Raw genomic sequence first — 19,499 nt, forward strand, 5'->3', positions numbered from 1 at the left:
CTGTGAGTAGCACAGGGCACTGCCTGCATGCCCATTATTCTCAAGCCATGGCACAATGAGAGGATGTTCAGTGGACCCTTAGTCCTGATGAGACTATAGTGCAGAGTGTTAGTGTGTGTTTTACCTCTTCGTTTTTGTCATCTGTTTACTAAGTGTGTTTCAGTTTGCTGCCTGATGTTTTAGAGGGTAGGAATAGTCAGAAGTGACAATAAGTGACAAATGTGATTTTAAAATTTATTTTTAAAAAATTGAAGGAAAATGAGTGAAGTAAGGCTGACTGGAGTTAAGTAAAGTTGCAATTGTCTGGCATTCTGAGAGAGTATAGGCAACCTCTTACTATCAAGACCTCTGCTCTTGCACTCATGGGGTTATCTCATTTCTCTTGACAATTCTTCTGGTTAGGGGCCAGCTGTTAACCTCATTCTACTACCCAGAAAGAAAATGAAGCATAGAGAAGTTCTGTAACTTACCAGTTGGCCACACAAGCTGGTAACTAGTAGTGGAGGCAGAGCCAACCCAGGGACTTTCTGGCTATGAAGTCTTTGTACTTTTTCTTCTACACAGTGTGTGTAAGGTGAACCAAGGAAAATAATAACTGTAGGCAATACTGAACTCATAATAGTTATAATGATGGTTAAATTAGTGCTTTACATATGTGCTCTCTGAAAAGGATTAGTGAGCACAGGAATAGGACTGGTAGGGGGTCTACACTCTTCATTAGGGAAACAGGAGAGGCAAAAAGAGGATATATTTTAAGATTTCTATTGGTTTACCTTGCTTCCTGAAAAATAATTGGAAGGTTCAATTAGTTTTGTTTTGCCATTTATCAGATTATAATGTTCTGGTTGTTAGTGGGTAGTTTGGGGTGTGATTGTGTGAGATCCAATCTGATTTTTTCAGAATTATTCCAGTGTATACCTTTTGGGTCCAATATTCAATTATACAATTAGTAATCACTGTTCCTATTTGCTGAATGGGAATTTTAATCTGTACTTTCTTCATTTTGAAGAAACGTCACCTACACTGTTATTTACTTTGTGGATGCATGGAGGAAATATGTTACCCTCCAAATAAAACCAAGTTTGCATTCTGTGGGAAATCACTCATTTTTACACACAAAAAATCCCCAAAACAAATCTCTGAGGACTGATTTTATATCACTCTGAAATTCCAATGTTAGCATCAGGCTCAATCCTCATATTTGGAAGATGTTCAGATGTTATACTGTGTAACATAACATAGAGGTGGTGTCAATTTACAAACAATCACTTTCTTTTAAGGGCTCACTTGCAATTAATCAGTTCAATTCAAATTTAGGTAGAGATGAGGTTCGGGTTCCAGAATTGAATTATCTCTATTTAAAAATGTCACTTGATTCCACAACTCCTTAAAACAGTTACTACGAAACAAAAGAACTATTTATTTTGCCTTTCAGCCTAAACATAAAATCTTTCACCCAAATCACACCCCTTAATAGCCACGTTCTTAATCTACTTAATTTTAAGCTAATTTGAAAGAATCCTTCTCCAGACGTCAGGCTAGAGTTGGAACTGGGACAGCAGTTGGAAAGGTAAGCTACCCCCGCTCGCTGCCCGGGGACCGCACGGCAGCTCCAGGCTCGCGGGCGACTGAAGGCTGCGCTGCGCGGCCCCGGCGCGGGCCGCCAAGAGTTAACGCGGGCCGAGCCCCCCGCGCCGCCGGCGCCCCGCGCGCTCCCTCCGCCCGCGCGTCCCCACCCTCCGCTTTTGGCAAGGGATTAAAGTGCTCCCCCCTGTGGCAGCAGTGACCCAGAAATGAGTTTGATTCACACAGTCCTTCCTCCATAACGAGCCAAACGCCCGGCCGGGAGCGCCTCCGCGCGCGAGTGCCGGCTGTGTGCGCGCCGGCGAGGGCAGGGGCCCGCCCGGCGCCCCGCGCGTCCGCCCACCGCGGCCCGGACTCATGCGGCGCGGCGCGAGCGGGCGGCGCGGAGCCCAGCGCCTCGGCGGGAGCCCTCCGCAGCAGGTACGCGCGCGGGCCGCGGGGGCCGGGGGGCGCGCCGCGCGTGTGGCCGCGCGTCTCCGCGCGTGGGTCGGGGTGCGCGTCCCGGCCCCGCGGCGGCGGCGGCGGCGGCGGCGGCTGCAGGACGAGCCGAGAGGCTCAGCCATATTTGATGGTTTTGTTGCTTTGCTCGGGAGTTCTCGGGAGTAATTTAATGCCGAAGGTCGCTGCCTAGTGGAAATAATATAGTACGTCATTAATATGGCGCCAAAAGATTGGGTTCTGGATCTGTAGCGAGGAGGGAGGGAGGCGGCCGCCGAGCGCGGCGTTACTATCCCACCAGTAACTTGGGCTTTGCCGGGGCGGGGGCCGGAGGAGGAGGAGAGGATGATTTTTGGATCCTGAGAATTGATCTCTGGTGGATCAGTAAGTTCTATTACGATTATCTTTCAATTTTGGGGGGGCCGAAGAGTCGGAGCTTTTCCTTTTGAATTCGCGAAGAACATGCGGTTTTCAGGTGAATCATCAATTAAACGCGATCGGCAGCAGAAATCCAGTTTAGTTCATAGAGAATTTTTAAAAGCCAAAGTGCATTAGGCTGCATGAAAGTGGAAAGCATAGTAACAACTTGGTAGACAGATGGCAATGGCAGAACGCAGGTTCGCGTACATACATGGATCCAGAGCGTGTGTGTGGCCGTGTGTGTACGGGGGGAAGGACTGTATTTGTCCGAACATAGGTGTGAGTAGGTACATCTGTGTGGAGTGGCCGCAGCCCTGGCTCTTGTCACCGCGTCACCACATGTCCAAAATATTCATTGCATCAATTCAAGGGCAGTGAGCAGGGTTGGAGGGACACCTTGGCAATTAGATTTTTCCAAAATGGGTATCCAACGATCAGACCTTTACTACAGTGAGACCGCTGGTAAAGTGTAAAACCCTTCATCGGTGGAATTGGGAAGGAGTTACATCGATAGAGCAAAGTACCGATTAATCATGAACTTAAAACGGATTGCAAATTGCAACCTTTGGCACCATCTGCAAATTGTGGGGGTGGGGTCTCTTGGTCTCCCTGCTGCTCTAAATCAACGAACGTGCAGTGTGTACCCCGGGACTGCAAGTTGCAGAGCCCTTCACAGTGCACGTGTCTTGTGCCTGTGAGTGTGTGTTCGCGAGTTGGGGGCTGTTGTTCGGTAGCCAGCAGGCTCTCTGGGTTGCTCGGCGCTGGCTTGCAAATGCGGGAGAGGGATGGAATGTGGAATGTTGACCGGGGAACCGAATCCTGTCGGAACGGTCCCATTTGCTGGAGAAATTCGATCCCTTCCACCTCCTTCCCGCTCCCCCCCGCCCGCCTTCGGGCAGGAGGCGGGGCCGAGGACGCGGCTGCTGCTCAAAGTGGCGGAGCGCGGCGGCGGGAGGCAGGTGCACGGCACCCGCCAGTGGGGGTGCCTCAACTTCCGCGGGCGTTTAAATAGCAGCCTCTCTCCCCTCCCACCGGTAATAGGTGACCTGGCGGCTGAGGGCGGCGGGGGGAAGGGATGGGGGAGACCCGGGAGCGAGCCTCCGCGGCACGTGGGCAGGTGCTGGGTGGCCTCGGGGCCAACTTTTTGTAGCCCGCCTCTGGTGTTGGAGGAGAGGCGGCCCGGTGTGGAAATGGGGTCGGGCGGCGGCCGAGGCGTCACCTCACGGCCCCGCGGCGCGGCCGGGGCCGGGGCCGGGGCGGGGGCTGCGGAGGCGGGGACGCCGGCCCGCCGCGCCCGCGCCGCGGGAGCCCCGCACAAAGCCCGCGGCGCGGGGGCGGCCGCCGCGCCCCGCCGGGAACGGCCCGCAGCCGCCGCGGTCCCCGCGCCGGTTCCGGCGGGCGTCCGCGGGCGTCTGTTTGTTGGTTCCGCGCCGCCTTCCTCGCCGGATGGCTTCCTGTGACAGAGGTGATACACAGTTTCCAGAACTGTCTGGGGGCGGGAGCCGAGCCGAGCCCGCCCGGGGCCGCCGCGCCGCCGCTCGCAGCCGTTTCTCGCCGGCCGCCCGCCCCCGAGCCCCAGGTGCCGCCCCGGAGCGGCGCGGGCGGGGGCCGGCGCGGCCGTTTCCAGCGGCGCTAGTGGCTTCTGCACGCGAGGGAGCGTTTGATTTGCAACTGGGGCCGAGCGGATTGGTGCAGCGGCGGCGGGCGGGAGCGCGGCGGGGGCGGCCGCCCCGAAGCCGGGAGGGCGGCGGCGGGGGCGAGCCGCGGAGGGAGCGGCCCGGCTCGCGCCGGCGAGGTGTCACCCGGCGCCGGGCCGGGCCGCGGCAGGGCCCCGGCGGCCGCCCCCCGCCTCCCGCGCCGTTGTCTCGGCCGCCGGGAGCGGCGGAGGGCGGGGCGGCGCGGGCCCTGCGCACGCCGGCGGCGGCGGCGTCTGGGCCCGGCCCCCGGGGCCTCGCCCGCCGCCCGGTGGATGCTGCGAGCAGACAAAAAAGCGGGCGATTTGAACGCGCCCTCGGAGCCCGTTAGGAATGCGGCGGCGGCGCGGGCCGTTTGGAAGCCGCCGCCGGCTCGGGAGCCGAGAGGACGCGGCCGCCCCGCGCCGCCGCCCGCCGCCAGGCGCTCGGCGTCCTCTTTGTAAAATGTGAGTTGCCGCCGCGACTCGAGGCGGCCGCGCTCCCCGCGGGGCGGGAGCGGGCCCCGCGCGGCGGCCTGCGCGGGCGGCTCGCCGCTACTCGAGCCAGGGCCCGAGCCTCCCAGGCCGGGAACTTCTCTGAAATGCGGTGGAGTTCCCCCGAAAGCCGACTTTCGGTAGTGACTCCCCGGAGGCCGGAGGTTGTGTAGGAAGTTGCATTTCGACCGGATCGCGGCGAATCGGCGCGATCACTTGCCGCCCGAGGAGGGAGGAGTTGGGTGTCCATGCCCTGCCTTCGCACTTCGGGAGCGGTTCGTTGTGCAGAGGGCGCAGGTTCGGTGGCCGGCACCTAGCAGACGCTTGCAACTCGGAACTTTTGCCTTTTTATCCTGGAGGTCTTAGTCCCTTTTACTGTCAGTTCAAGTAGTAAGAAAGATAAAGCTTTCTCTTTTCTCCTTGAACTTGTGTGTTTTTGTAAGGGTATCTGACTTGGTATTTGCATTTCAACAGCTAGAACGAATATAATTTAAAGCTATTTAAGTGTGGGGTTCTCCATATCTCCTTTTATCCCTCTATCAGCAGATAATGGGAGTTGTCTGAACATGCAGTTGAACTTGAACTTGATTCTGGCAAGCATACAGGCTACTTTCTAGTAAGAAAGGTTGAGTGGACTCTACAGAGATTTAAATTTTGACAAAGTCAGTTGGATGTCCATTTAAAACGAAAAAACCATCTTATTCTTCCATCCCTTCACATGTTTTCAGTGTATAAACAAGTGTTTTATTCTTCGTTACCAAACTTGTAAGAATAGTTACACAGCAAAAATAACAGAATAAGTGAGTGCAGGGAGTTAGCACTTGGACTTTAAGGAAATGCCTTTTTTTAGAAAGGAGCTGTTGTGTAGCTTAGAGGCTTGAGGAAGAAGGAAAGACTGAAGCAGGCTTGGAGACTTGGTCAGAGTTAAAGCAGAACTGCAGTCTTAACCTGTTGACTTCAGGGACCCTGATGATCTAAAGGAAGTCACTACAGAGGTGCTCTTACATGTATGTTTCTGGAAACTAGAAAAAGAAGCAAATAAAATAAAACTGCATTCCTGTTACCCAGAGATCACTATTGTACCACCTTCCAGATCATTTTCTTTGCATCCACCTTCCAGATAATTTTCTATGCATGTGTTTTGGAATCAAAGTGAGATCATACTGTAGACACAGTTCTGTAAGGAGCTTTTTTCCTGATGGTCACTTAGTAAACTTTAATCTCATCTATTACTGGCACACATTCAAATCTCCCCATTTGGCCCTAAAATGTGACCAAGTTTAAACTTTGTTTAAACCACTGTCCTTTCAAGGACCATTTACTGCACCTGGTTGTTTCCCTGAAGTAGTCTTTGTCACTTTTTGACAGGATATATAACATTGAGGCAAGCATTTAATGTTGACTGTTAAAAGAAGTTGGAAATAAAATAATGTTTATTGTAATTTGGAAACCTTAGATTAGGAGACCATTTGCCTGAAAAATACTTTATGGAACCTAGGGCCTCTCGCATGGTTTGCAAGCACTCCACTGCCCAGCTACAACCCCAGTCCCTTTTATTTATTTTGAAACAGGGTCTTGGTGAGTTGTCATAGCTGACCTTGAACTTGGATCCTCTTGCCCCAGATTTCCCTAGTTGGGATTCCAGGTGTGCACACTGCACAAGCTCAACTGGTGTTTTTATGCACAGGTGGTTGGAGAAAGAAAGACTTTTCACATGTTTGTGTTTCAGTTCTGAGGTGACTGGAACAGCAAACAAGCCATCAACTGATTATATCCCGTTTCTTGGGCTGGAGCAGTGGACTTGCCTTGGTTCTGCTTGCTTGTGTTTTCCTGTTTCTAAAGTTCTGCCTGACCCTTTAGTATGAGGCACCATTGCACTTAGTGGTCTCTCAGAATTTGCATTATAGACAGTTTTCCTGCAAGGTTTATAGAATAGATACCCTCTGGAGGAAATTAGGACATCTTAGCCAACACATCTTGCATTTTTATTTGAGTTGGCGTGGAAAAGTTTGGCTTGATTGTTAAAAACAGTGAGTTACTTCAGTTTTAAACTCTCTTCTAGTTCAAGCCTTTAACTTAGAAAATTGGCACCACATTTTGTAATTACTACCCCCCCCCCCATTTTTATTTAGGTTTTAATGTAAAAGCTGTTTTGCATGGAGTTGTTACTTTTCTTAGAGGGCATTAGGAGTGTGGTAGCACCACTAATTGGAAAAGTATTTTAATTCCTGAGACTGGTAAGTTGTTTCCTTGAAAGTTTTAGCCTCAGTCTGTTTTTTCTGTCTTCGAGATTTGCAGCATCACTCTGTGTATTTAACTTTTAGTGCTGGGGATATGTAGCTCAGTGGTATGGAGCACTTGCCTAGCATGTGACAGGTCCTGGGTCTGATTGCCAGAATTGTAAAGAACAAACAGAAACCAAAAAAAAAAAGGTAATTATTATGTTTTTATCTTGATAAAATATAGTCTCAAAGTTGAGATTTAATTGGAAGAGCCTTGTCATCTGTGTTCTTTTTTGGGGAATTCTGGGATTTGAAGCCAGGGCTGCTCTACCACTGAGCTCTGCACCCCAGCCCTTTTTATTTTTTATTTCGAGATAGGGCTTTGCTCTAAGTCGCTGAGATTGTCTTTGAACTTGTGATCGTCCTGCTGCAGCCTCTTGAGTTTATAAGATTATAGGTGATTCATGTGGTGACTAGCTGTGTCTTCTGGTGTTTTTTTTTTTTTTTGCGGGGGGGGCGGTTACCAGGGATTGAACTCAGGGGCACTGGACCACTGAGCAACATCCCCAGTCCTATTTTATATTTTATTTAGAGACAGGATCTCACTGATTTGCTTAGCAAGCACCTCGCTTTTACTGAGGCTGGCTTTGAATTCACAATCCTCCTGCCTCAGCCTCCTGAGCTGCTGGATTATGAGTGTGTGCCTTGGTGCCTAGCTCTGGTGTACTTTGCATGTAAAAACTTTGGTCTGTGACCAAGAGGATGTACATATGTATATTTACTTTTTCGAAGTTGGTGTCTCTGATGAAGTGAGTTTCTTTGCCTTTCTAATAAATGCAGAAGTAGCCCTGGCGTGCCCTTCTCCCTGCAAGTGGAAGTGATACTTAAGTTTAGTTGGGGTTCAGTGCCAAGGAACAGAGTGGAGGAGATTGACACTAGACTCCTAGTGCAGGACTCAAATGATTACCAAGGATGTCTTTCATCACCTCAAAGTAACAAATAAAGATCACCAGACTTGGGATAGCAAGCTCAGTCACTGTGACAGGGACTGCGTGTTTTCATTTTTCTGAGATCAGGTGAGATGGGATGTGGGAAAGTTCAGCGGTTGTGGTTGTAGACTGCATATTTTAATTTTTAATCTTTAATTGACTTTAGACCAATGGGATCCACTAATATTCAAAGACCAAACTGTCTATTAACACTAGTTCAATATTTTTTGCTTTTGGTTCTTCAGATAGAGTCAAGACATACTTAGGTGATTGAGGACAATTGAACGTTAGTTCGTAAAAAGTTTTTTTTTTTAATACTGTTTTGGTAGTGAGAATTGTGAGCTACACCCAGCCCAGTAAGTTTATTTTTAGGAGGTGTGGCTAGTGGTAAAGTGCTCTTCTAGTATGCACGGTGCCCTGGGTTCCATCCCCAGCACCACAAAATGATAACCCTCTCCTCCTGTTGCTCTTTTGTGCTTGCTCGATTGTTGGAATTAAACCATAGTTTACTCTTGTTGGAAGCACTCAAAATTAGAAATAAATTGTTCAATATCTCCTTCACAGGAAATTCTACTAATCTGAAAATCTGTGACTGCTTTTAAGACAGTTTCTAAGCAGTTATTTTAAGTGAAGATTTCAGTGGTGAGGGTTCAAACTGAAGAATAAATGGGGCATTTTTTTCTTTACTTCTTACTGCAGGTTAAGGAGCAAGAAATGGCAAGGTTAGCAAGTTGCTGGAGGTTGAACTGCATGGTTTGCTTTTGTTTAGCACAAAGAACACTAAGAGCAATTTAAATTCTTGATTGTGCATGGTCATCTTCACAAGCATCAGTGATCTCAGTGTGGACGTGTAATGGTGCACTTAAGACCTGGAGGCTCAGAATTTTTAAAGTGTACACTCTTGAGCTCTATAAGGTTGGAGCCTCTTCCCTAGAAAAGGTAGGGCTAAAATGTGTGCATTGTTTCAGGTATTCAGTGGGCCCCCCCACATAAGCGTATCCTTGGAGACTACTTAATTAAGTTCTGATCATTTTTTATGATTTCTCTCTGATCTTACTATCACTGTTAACCATGAATAGTTAAATTCCTGACTGGAACAGCCATTTTTTTGTTTTATTAGATTATTTTCTGTTATTAACTTAAAAATCACATAAGCCGCGTGCTAGAAGTTATTATTAGTGTACACTAGTCCCAAGCAGGAGGCCCAGGGATTTTCCTTTGAGGAAAATGTGCTGGTTTCTGGATGTGGCCTTCATTGAAGGTGCTTGCAGCACCCCACCCTACTTAGTTTCTTTTGGTTTTTGCTGTTCTAGTGAAGGGCTTCTCAGGGAGTGTGTCTGGTCCTTGACTTTGAGCTTTAGGTACTCACCCAGGACCTGGTAATTGATTCACCTATAACTAAGCATACATAAAGTTGGTTTATAAACGTACTGTCAATCTGTTGAGTCACAGGAAGGAAAGTAAAATTCTTCTGTAAAGGGCCAGATATTATTTTAGATTTTTGGGCCATGTGGTCTGCCACAACTGCTTAATTCTGTAAGCAGTCATGGACAAAAGGTAAATTAATGAGCATGACTGTATTCCAAAAAAACTTTATTCATAAATACTGAGATTTGCATTTTGAATGCTTTTCTTGTTATGGAATGTTCCTTGACCCCCCCTTCCCGCCCCCGAAACCATTTTAGTATGTGAAATCCTTAAGGGCTATATGAAAAAAAGGGGCTATTGACCCCTGATTCATAGCAGCACAGGGTAAACTGGTTAGCTGGGCCACTGGCTCAGTTTCCTTTCTTGTAGGAACCTGAATGAATAAGTTGCGATTAGAAGTTTCTTTGATAAACATGGAGGGAGTTGGCTAGTCTGAGGGCTGTGTGTTGTATCCATAAAATGGAGTGTGTTCCCAGGGCTGTGTTTGTTGACTTCTGGTTCCTAGAAACCTTTTGGGGCCAGGATGTGTAACATGCAACCCTGTGTACCTAGGGAAGAACACCTAGGGAGTCACTCATACCCATTAAGGGGGCCGGGCCCAGTGACCCTGAGTAAGAGAAGTGCATTATAGGACTAGATTACCCTGCAGAAGGAAATAAAGTCAAGTAGGGTGCAAGTAGTAGAATTAAACTTGCCCATCAGAAGTCACTGCCTGCTGCTCCGACATGCTGCTCCGACACTCACTCCTGTGGCAGTGCCTGGGAAGCGCCGGCAGGTTCTTCTCGTCCTGCCTGTCCTCTTGTGTGCTTCACCCAGTGGAGTGGCAGTCACAGCCCTCTTCCCATCAGTTTGCCAGAAAACCATGTTTCAGTTTTTAGTTAATGGACTGAAAACTAAGTTCAGTTTTGGTTGTCTGCTCTCCAGTAATTTATCATGGCCTAAATCCCGGCAGTCACCAGGTGGGCGATGCCTGTGGTTCAGGTGCCAGTGAGGAGGTGCACCCAGCTGCTTGGGAACTGTGTCCGGCTCTGCTGTTGGTTCTGTCTGAGACCTGTTTGTTCATTTTTGCACAAACTGCTGACATGCTCCAAAATTTGATGTGCTCCTCTTTAAAATGAGGAAAGGTGGATTATTTTATCTCTGAAATCCTCTAGCACTGCAGTTGTGATTTTAAGGTCTCTTGGAAGACCCTGTGGAGACAGCCCATGTTGTGAGCATCCTTTCAACTTTAGCCTCAATGTTTTCCAGACCTTACTGCCAGGGTTTGAGGCCATCTTAATGACCATAACAACAAGACTCCTACAATTGGGGGACGGAATGTTTGTTTTCGTGTGTAACTCAAAGGATGTGTGAATGCAGGTTTTGTTAAGTGTGCTGTCTAGATCTTCCAATATACAACATTGGGAGTCTCTCTTGCTCTATTTTTAAAATAGTATTTTAAAAATTTTTGGTGACTTAACATTGTTAGTGGTAACTGATAGTTTCTGACAACCAGCCATAATCAAAGTTCCTGAAAAGCAGCTGTATTTCAATCTGTGCACAGTGTAATTGTCATTAGCTGCTTGAGTCTGGTTCCTGCAGAAGCTGCTTTGTGTATCCTGTATAAGAACATCTGGTTGGAGCATTTAAAAATCTTCTAAAATTACCCTGTAGACACTTTCCATTTATTGGTTTATTCGATAGAATAATAGGTTTAGAAACCTTTCTCTCCTTCACCCTTACCCTGGTTCATTCAGAAACTATCTCCCGTTAACACTTGTTTTTTTCTAGAATGTCATTCTTTAATAAATTTTGACTTTGACCCGAAAGTAGGTATGTGTGTGTGCACATGTGTATTATAGGTATGTGTGTGGCCGGGTGCTATATAAATTAGAGCCTAGTTCAGAGACCCCCAAGGCAGAACAGAATACACTTCTGATATCATTGAAATACTTTAGAAAATAAACTTTATTTTCTGATGAGATTAGGCTTACTTTAGTTTTGCCAAGTAAACTGTCAAAGTTTGAGAAGAGAAATAACTTAAGGAGCGAATCGGCTCTGTCTTATTGGGTGGCAGTGCAGTTAAGAAGGCTAGAGGTCATTTCTGGGCTGGCGGAAAAGAATGAGATGACCTAGTCTGCTGACCACAGTGGAGGCTGTGCCATGTTTGTTAGCCACCCTGGAATGTGGCCTTTTACTTGTATTTATTTTCCAAAACACTACTTGGAGTACTACTACAGTACTACTTTCAAAAGTTGAAAATCTATTATTTAATTTATTTTTGTAGTTGTAGATGGACAGCATGCCTTTACTTTGTTTACTTTTATGTTGTGCTGAGGATCAAACCCAGTGCCTCATACATGCTAGGCAAGCGCTCTACCACTGAGCCATAACCCCAACCCTTCAAGTGGTATTCTTAAAGTGAGCCTCCCATGTCCATCTGAGGAAGGAGCTGGAGTATACAGTTTTGATGCTGCTTATTTGGACTGGGCTTTGCTCTGGGCCAAGTTGTTCCCTCTGGGACTTCCTATAGAGTGAGGAGCAGGAAAGGAAGGTTCTAAGGTTTAATTCTGAACTATTACCAGTGTAGTATGGGGTCATGGTCAAAAATTTAAATCAGCTTAAAGGTCAAGAGAACCACGTTCAGAACCACTGTGATCTTTCATGTTTTTTTCCAGATTTTCCCATGAATACAAGAAGATTTAGTAGGTGTGTTCTTTTCCCTCTCTTATATATAAATGGACCCAATGGTTTGTCCCTCTCCCCCGCATTTTGCCCGCTTTTCTTTCTTATATGTTTTGGGCATCTTTCCATATCTGAGCATATAGATGTAGAAGAGGGATCCTGACTAAAGGAAAAAGAATTAGAAACTAAAGATTGGAGGTCAGGGTGACTGACGCCTTTACTGTTTGGTGTGAATTCATTCATTCCCATGCCAAGGGCAGTCAGCAAAATGCAGTCCAGGTACTAGTGAGTGGAATGTTCTGTTCTGTCACAGCTGCTCTTGGTTGGGTTGCTAACATAACGGACTTTGCAATTAAGAGGCTTGGAAGGGGCGTGATAGATGGTCTTAGGACTCCTGAGCAAATGCTTGCATCATTTGTAAACTGCCAAGTGAGCCTGCTTGTGATTGAGTCAGAACCTCCCGAATTCATACATTCCTTGAAATTCTGAAAAAAATGCTTTTGTTGGCTTTTAAAATCTGAGTTAAAGAGTGATTTGTAAGGAATTTACAGCGAACTAATGAGTCACGGCACCCAGGTTTGCTGGTAGGGCTCACAGGAGGGACTGTTGTAGTCAGGACTGGCCAGGCACATCGTCTTCCTTTTGGTGGGGAAGGTTTGTTGCTGATATAAACTCTTCAGCTGAATATTTTCAAGCTTGGTCTCTTTCTGAAGGTCTTAAGGTAGTTTGGGCAGCATTTTCTTTAAATTTTGATGTATGACATTATAAAGAATTTTTTTTTTCAAATACTCCATTTGTTTTGGCTAAAGTATTTAGAACAGGTAAAAAGTTTTAACACTTAAGATCTACATTGTCAGTTAAATCAAGTCTGTGGTTTTTTTTTTTTTTTTTTAAACTGGATATATAACCCTTTGTTTTAAAATGAGAACTTTGGGTTTGAGTTATAGTCATACAGTATTTTTAGACTCTGGGCATATAAATTGGATAATGTTGCCAATTTGAAAACTTCCTATCTTAGGCGATTAATGTTTGCTTTAAAAACTGAGGTAAGGCACCAGCTGGGTGGAGAGTTGTATACTCCTTGGAAGACAAGAAGGTGACCTAGTAAGATGAAAGGTATTTTTGGGGGGGTGATTCTATGATTACTAATTACTCAATCAAATCAAATGATTGGGTTAATCAAATGATCATTCACCTAGTTTTGTTTACAACTATAGTATTCAAAGTGTGAATTTAGCAAACAAAAAGGAACAGCTAAAATACTTTCTAGTTTTATGTAGGGACCACCTGGTGTCTGAAAATACAGTTGACTCAGTTTCTTAGAAGTGTACTTTTTCATAGAGCGCATTTAGGTCTTAAATTTTAACTGTTTGATAAAGAGCGGAGTACACCAGTAAATTTAAAATGAACGTAGTAGAAGTTGCTTGAGTTAAAGCTTGTGTAGATGTGAGCGGGAAGGCACCTCAGCTCAGTAAAGCTGAGTGAGCCCGGGACGCAGCGTGTGCAGGAGCTCAGGTGTTCGTCCAGGAGGTTGCTTTCACACTCAGCCTTGCATTCAGTGATATGTAGAGGAAGTGTGCAAAGGGTTTTGATTGAGTACCTTCTGTGACTTCTTGGAATGAGGTGTAAATGACAGTGAAACCTGGTGCATAAGGTTGATACTTGGAGGAGGAACTCAGCCTTCTTACCTCTGAGGCATAAGACGGTTCAAATCACGCGCTGTCGTCCTTCCTGTGGTCGTAGAGTTTGTGGCCTGGTAAACGGTCCCTGATCCACGGCTGAGAGTGCTGCAGTCCCTTTTCCTCAGCCGTCCCTTCCCAGGGGTAGCGCTGAGTGAACAGCCTGCAGGTCTTCGCGGTTGTACTCGCTCTGTGGCACTGGGGGAAACCAGGCCTGGCCCAGGCCAGGCGTGCTCTCACTGAGCCCCCGGCCCAGCCCTTACTTTATTTTGAGACCCAGTCTCCCTAAGTCGAGCGGGCTGGCCTCAAACTTGTGATTTATCCTGCTGCCTCAGCCTCCTGGTTTCCCAAGTAAGTCACCTTAGTCTTTTGTGAAGGTCCTTTCCCCTCATCCCTGGGGTCATTTCTTTGACCCGCCTGGGGCCCTAAACTTGAGCACTGAACTTCCGCGCCTGGGGCTGGTGTCCAGTCCGGGCTCCTTGCTTGTTGCCTGCCGGTCTCCTCGGCTCAGGCCAGGCAGGTAGGCTCGGGGCGTTGAGTGCTTGCCGCTCACTCATGGACAGCAACCTGGAGGCTTCACGGCCGGGCCCACTGAGGCAGCTGTCACTCCCGCTTGCCCTCTCCGTGGCCTAGGGCTCCTGGGACTCTTCACCCGTCTCTCACATTGAACTTGATGAAACATCCATGGAATGAAGGTGGGCTCTGCTGTGCTGTCTGACAGGGGATGGAAGGAGAGCCATCTGCTGGTCACCTAGTGGGTTTCTTTCTTTCTTGAGCCCGTTCTTGGGGCCCAGCACACCGTGCCAGGGTCTGGACGCCATGGTTACCCGAGGGCCCAGTCAGAGCCTGGGGCCAGCGGCCTTCTCAGCCAGCCCCTCCAGGCACGTTCTCCCTGGACTCCGACTCCCTAGCCACTCACGCCCCCTCTCTCGAGCCTTCTCAGTGCCCACTGGCCCTCTGTCTGAGTAGGTGTTGTTTTCACGGTGAGTGGGCACTCCAGACTCGTGTACCTTGAGTCACTGAACTGTGCTGAGCACTGGACCCAGAGTTCTGGGGGTGTCTCTCCTAGCTGTCCTGTGAGGCCCTTTTGATCAATAGCTGGCCCTTCCACATGATATCTTTACTTCGTATTTAGCTTGAGAAAATCTGAGTTCCAGAAATCAGGGTAACGACTGTAGAGACACATGTATGAAACTCACCCCTAGGTCCTGATCCAGGCTAGGCAGGCTGGATACACTCCGGCTCCTCCAGGTCTTCTGTTTGAGGAGGGGAACCTGGACTCCCTCAGGAATCCTGAGAGGGGGCAGAGAGGCTCTCCCCTGCCCTTGGCAGCTGACCTCCTTCCTGTCTTACTTGGCTTGCCCGCGATGCCCTGGAGGGTGGCCAGTCAGAAACTGCTTATCTTCAAAGCTTCCTGGTACTGTTGCTCCCACTGAACCTGCCCTGCTCCTGGGCGGTAGAGCCCCACTTTTCCCTCGGAGACTGAGTTGGGTTCATTTTGCTCCCTCACTGCAAGGCCCCATTGCAGTTGTTCCTAACCTGATCCTTGCTCTCCTCTCCCTTGAATAAAATCTGCTTTACCATCTTCAACAAGTACCATGATTCCCACCCCCTCCTTAACTCTATTAGATAAATAATACAGTGAAAAGCAAGGTCAGCAAGTTCTAAAAGAGGAACAAGCACTATGGACTCCTAAGTACTCAGAGTTGGGATGGTGGATAAGGTATTTGGTGACTTTGGATTGAACCTGGGGAAGAGGTGGGATTGGGTAAGGAGAGAAAGTGGTAACAGGAGCAGCATCAGCAGAGGTTGAGAACTACAAGGAAGGGCTTTTCGAGAGCAGGGGCTGATGCAGCGGAGGTGTGCTGGGCTGGGGGCTTCCTAGGATGGGTGTGTGGGCAGGGCTGGGAGGAGGGTCAGGAAACCTGGAGTTTCTCCTGGACAGTTTGTACTTGGACCTGTTCGTAGGCCCTGAGGGGGATTTCATGAGGAGATTTGCAAAGGAAATGGCTTTATGGGTTCACTTCGGCTTGATGGGTTCCACTTGATGGGTTCACGGCTTGATGGGTTCACCTCAGGGTGATCACTGTGTAACTGATGGTGGGAAGAAGTTATAAGCTTGAGAAGGTATCTAAAGGACTCTAGATAAGTGTTTTCTGAATGTTTCCTGTTGCTATAATAAAGTACCAGGGTCTGGTAATTAGATTGAGGGGCCACATCTGGTGACGGCTTTCTTGCTTGGTCTTTTTAAGGTAGAAGGCATTAAATGGGGGTGACCAAGAGGGGGCCACACCCAGGCCCACCTCGCCACACTTGCACTGGGATCTGGTTTCCAACACGTGAACTTTTGGAGGGTACATTCAGACCATAGCGGTGGTTGAAGACCAAACTGTGGGGCAGTAGGGGACAAGAGGTCTGCAGGGTTCAGCTGATGAGCCTTGGTGATTGCATGTAAGGAGGGATGCGTATTAGTAAAGAGACGGGTACGTAGGGAGAGTCTGTGCACGACGATGCTGCCCAGAGTGATGTCCGTGGTCATTAACACGTGTTGGTTATGTGGTCACCGTGCTGTGCCCCAAATGTGCTCTCTCTTCTGGCTGCCTCCCCGGTGCTTATCCTCTCCTGACTCCACCTGTGGCTGCATTCTCAGAGCTGTGTGTTTTCCACTTGGGCACCATCGATGGCCGGTTCCTGTTGCTTGCCTGTGCCCTCAGTGAGACCAGAAGCCCCATGAGCCAGGGACAGTGAGTGGTTTTCCTCCAACACCTCCTAATACAGTAGGTAGTCCATCTAGTACATCTTTCTGCTTTCTCTTGAGTGCTGTGAGCAGCCCTTTTCTTTTAATTGATCATCACCTAATCCCACTCCCATCTAGGTGGATCAGCCATTCACCCAGAAGGTCAGAGAAGGTAACAGTGCAGAGGCACTCTGCTTCTGCTAGCTTTTGGTTGACGGATGTTCACAGCGTACAAACACCGTGTTGTGTATGTTGAAGAAGGTAACGTGGTCTTTGATTTTCTCATTCGGTGAGGAACCCTGGGTGTGATCAGTCAGCCTGATGTCAAGGTACATTAGAGCCACAGGGGAAGAAGCTGTGCAGGGCACCAGCACCATCACTGCCAGCTCCCTTGGAGAAGCAAAGTACAGATTACCAGGGAGCGAGGAAGTGGGGTGCCCTGGAAGGAAAATGCTGCTTTATTCCTTACGTGCATAGTTTTGCTAGAGGGGTGTTCCCAGTGCTTGCCTTTGGCATTTAGTGACTGCCGATGTGCCTTCGCTGGGAATTTTGCTCGACAGCTGGGAGGTCGGCGTTTGGTTGAAAGGCTCCTGGGTTCTCCAGGCTGCTCTGTGTAGGCAGATGGAAGTTGTCTGAGCAGTGAAGTTGTGGCAGGCTCTGCTCCTTGTGTGCCTGGGAAGGCTGCAGGCACTCAGCTCCATTCCTGTGCCTTACACCTTCTAAGGAGGTGGCAACTGCATCCTGTTGTGTCGCCTCACACCCTTACTTTTAAGGAATTTCTCTGTAGGTTCTACTTCCTATTTTTTAAAAAGCAGTTCATAACAGGCTTTGGGGAGCTGGCGCTGTTGTCAAGAATGAGTGGGTTTCCCTTTCTCTTGGTGCCCCCTGTTGGGTCCCCACAGGACCAGGGTGTCTCCTAGAGGGTGGAGGAGATATCTGGGCAGCAGTTTGGTGTTGGAGCACACAGAGCAGGAGGGAGTCATTGCAAGTGGCAGGGCATGTGTCACGGGGTTGGATGGTGGAGGCTTTTGGCAGGGGTGGTCAACTTGGAGAGTTCTGAGTCAGAGAGGCTCTCGTGTGGGTTTTAGAATTGTGACCCTGCCCACAGGCAAACCCTAGCCCACAGATTGTGTCCCTAAGGGAGCTTGTGATCCTATCAGGACTCAAGTCCAGGCTTCCTTGTGGTAAATTCTTTTAGTGTTTTTTTTTTTTTTTGTACTGGGAATTGAACCCAGGAGTACTTACCCACTGAGCCACATCCATAGTCCTTTTTATATTTTGAGACAGGCTCTCACTAAGTTGCTTAGGACCTCTCTAAGTTGCTGAGGCTGGCTTTGAACTTTTGATCCTCCTACCTCAGCCTGGAGCCACTGGGATTACTGCATCTGGCTTTTAATGGGTTTTGAGCAATTGACTGGTAAGCAAAAACACAAACTTTTTAAGATACCTTTATTTTGTTTATTTTTATGTGGTGCTGAGGATCGAACCTAGTGCCTCACGCATGCTAGGCAAGCGCTCTACTACTGAGACACAATCACAGCTCCCCAAACCCACAAACTTTTAACTGAGTTAGTTTTCCAGGAAGAAATATAAAATACTATAATGATAGATCAGGGACCTGAATGATTGAATGGGTCAGTTTTGTCCATTTCCTGAGGGGAAACACTGCATTGGGCCTGGCAAAGGTTCAGTTAATGGAGCCTGTGAATTAATAAGCTGGAGATTACAGGAGGAAAGGCACACGGGCTCTGTTGGTACGTTTATGTGATTTTTACGGGAGGGATGTTGTGTCACAGAGAAGTAGAAATCCCCACAGGTGGTCGTACCAGGGGCTCTTTTTTTTTGCACTGGAATTGAACTCGGGGCACTTACCCACTGAGCCACATCCCCAGTCCTTTTTATATTTTGAGAAAGGGTCTCACTAAGTAGCTTAGGACCTCACTAAGTTGCTGAGGCTGGCTTTGAACTGGTGATCCTCCTGCCTCAGCCTCCTAGGCTGCTGGGATTACATGCGTGTGCCAGGTGCTGGGCTCGTACCTACTCTTGTAACTCAGGGTGATGAATGGGGAAGGGACTAGACACAACCAGAGGGCATTGGGCTTCTAGGGAGGCTGGCTCTGGGAAGATGACAGGTGTGTGGGGGGTTGTTTATGCACACGAGCTGTTTATTGGGGGAGCACCTGCACAAATAGAAGTTTTCTTTACAGAAGGGACATTTCTGCCCTTCTTCTTGTCAACTCTGCAAAGGCGGAGAGCCCCTCGGGCCTGCTACTACTCAGTTGACTTCACTCATGTGACCCTCGGACCCAGGTGGTGGTGTTTGATCCCCCAGTAGGACATGTCTACTAGTGTAGACTGCGCTTTTACAGGTTGGGTTTTTGGTCACTGTCTCGCTGAGCACAGTGGCCCACATTTTCCTCCACTGTTCTGTGCCCTGGTGTTGCTGGAAACATGCGGTGCATGTTGTGGTTCCCAGGTAGGGGGTGTTGGGCATGAACACTCTCAGGGGCAGGGGGCAGGTGCTGGGCCACCACACCTGATCTGGCTTTTGAAAGGCTGTCTTTCCTCTTGCAGGATCCTTGATCCTGCAGTAAGATCGTGCCCTGCAGGGGTCAGGGTGATCAGTAATTTTAGTTTGGATCTCTTGAGCGCCGCCCTGTGTGGATGTTCTGTGATTTCATCTGTGTGAGCTCAGTGACTGTCCAGTCTGGGCCCACCTCCTCTTTCTAAGTGCATTCTTGCCGTTACTTCAGTGGTGCTAGAGGCCTGTTACCATCAGCTTCCTGGAAGAGTGGACCAGGTGGCTGGGTGTTTGTACGAACCCACATCTTCGTTCAGTGGATTTGGTTGGACTTCAAAGGAGTTGTTAGAGCGGAGACACCACTGGACTAGTGTCCTAAGCTCTGTGCCCACACGTGGTGTGACCTTGGAGAAGTCGCTCCTTACCCTTTTGGCTCTGCCTAATGGGTAGAAGAGAGGGGTCTGGACCAGCGTGGGTGACGTCCAGCAGTGAGTTGCTGAGGAAGAGATGGCTAGGAAGACATTTGCCTTCCCATTAACCCATTTGTTTTCTTTCTGGAACTCCATGTTGACTTGGCTTTTAGGATTATTTTAGCAAAATCTGCCAGAGAAGCTTAATATGCTCAGTGTAGTGTAAAATTCGAACATTCA

The 19,499-nt window shown here is 48.4% G+C and overlaps 1 protein-coding gene across 4 annotated transcripts in view; it reads left to right on the plus strand.

Annotated features, from left to right (window-relative positions):
* Positions 1 to 1,796: 1,796 nt before the first annotated feature.
* Positions 1,797 to 19,499, plus strand: part of Jade1 (jade family PHD finger 1) — a 53,246-nt gene continuing 35,543 nt past the window's right edge. The window contains exon 1 of one of the 4 annotated variants that reach the window (XM_047566193.1): positions 1,797 to 2,004. The gene's annotated coding sequence lies outside the window, so the exon portion shown is untranslated. Of the gene's footprint in view, positions 2,005 to 2,262; positions 2,407 to 3,365; positions 3,477 to 4,440; positions 4,583 to 19,499 lie in introns of those variants that run through there. The other 3 variants (XM_047566194.1, XM_047566196.1, XM_047566195.1) reach the window with 3 other exon arrangements.

The sequence above is a fragment of the Sciurus carolinensis genome, chromosome 10, assembly GCF_902686445.1.
Source record: "Sciurus carolinensis chromosome 10, mSciCar1.2, whole genome shotgun sequence".
In the NCBI taxonomy this organism is placed as follows: Eukaryota; Metazoa; Chordata; class Mammalia; order Rodentia; family Sciuridae; genus Sciurus; species Sciurus carolinensis.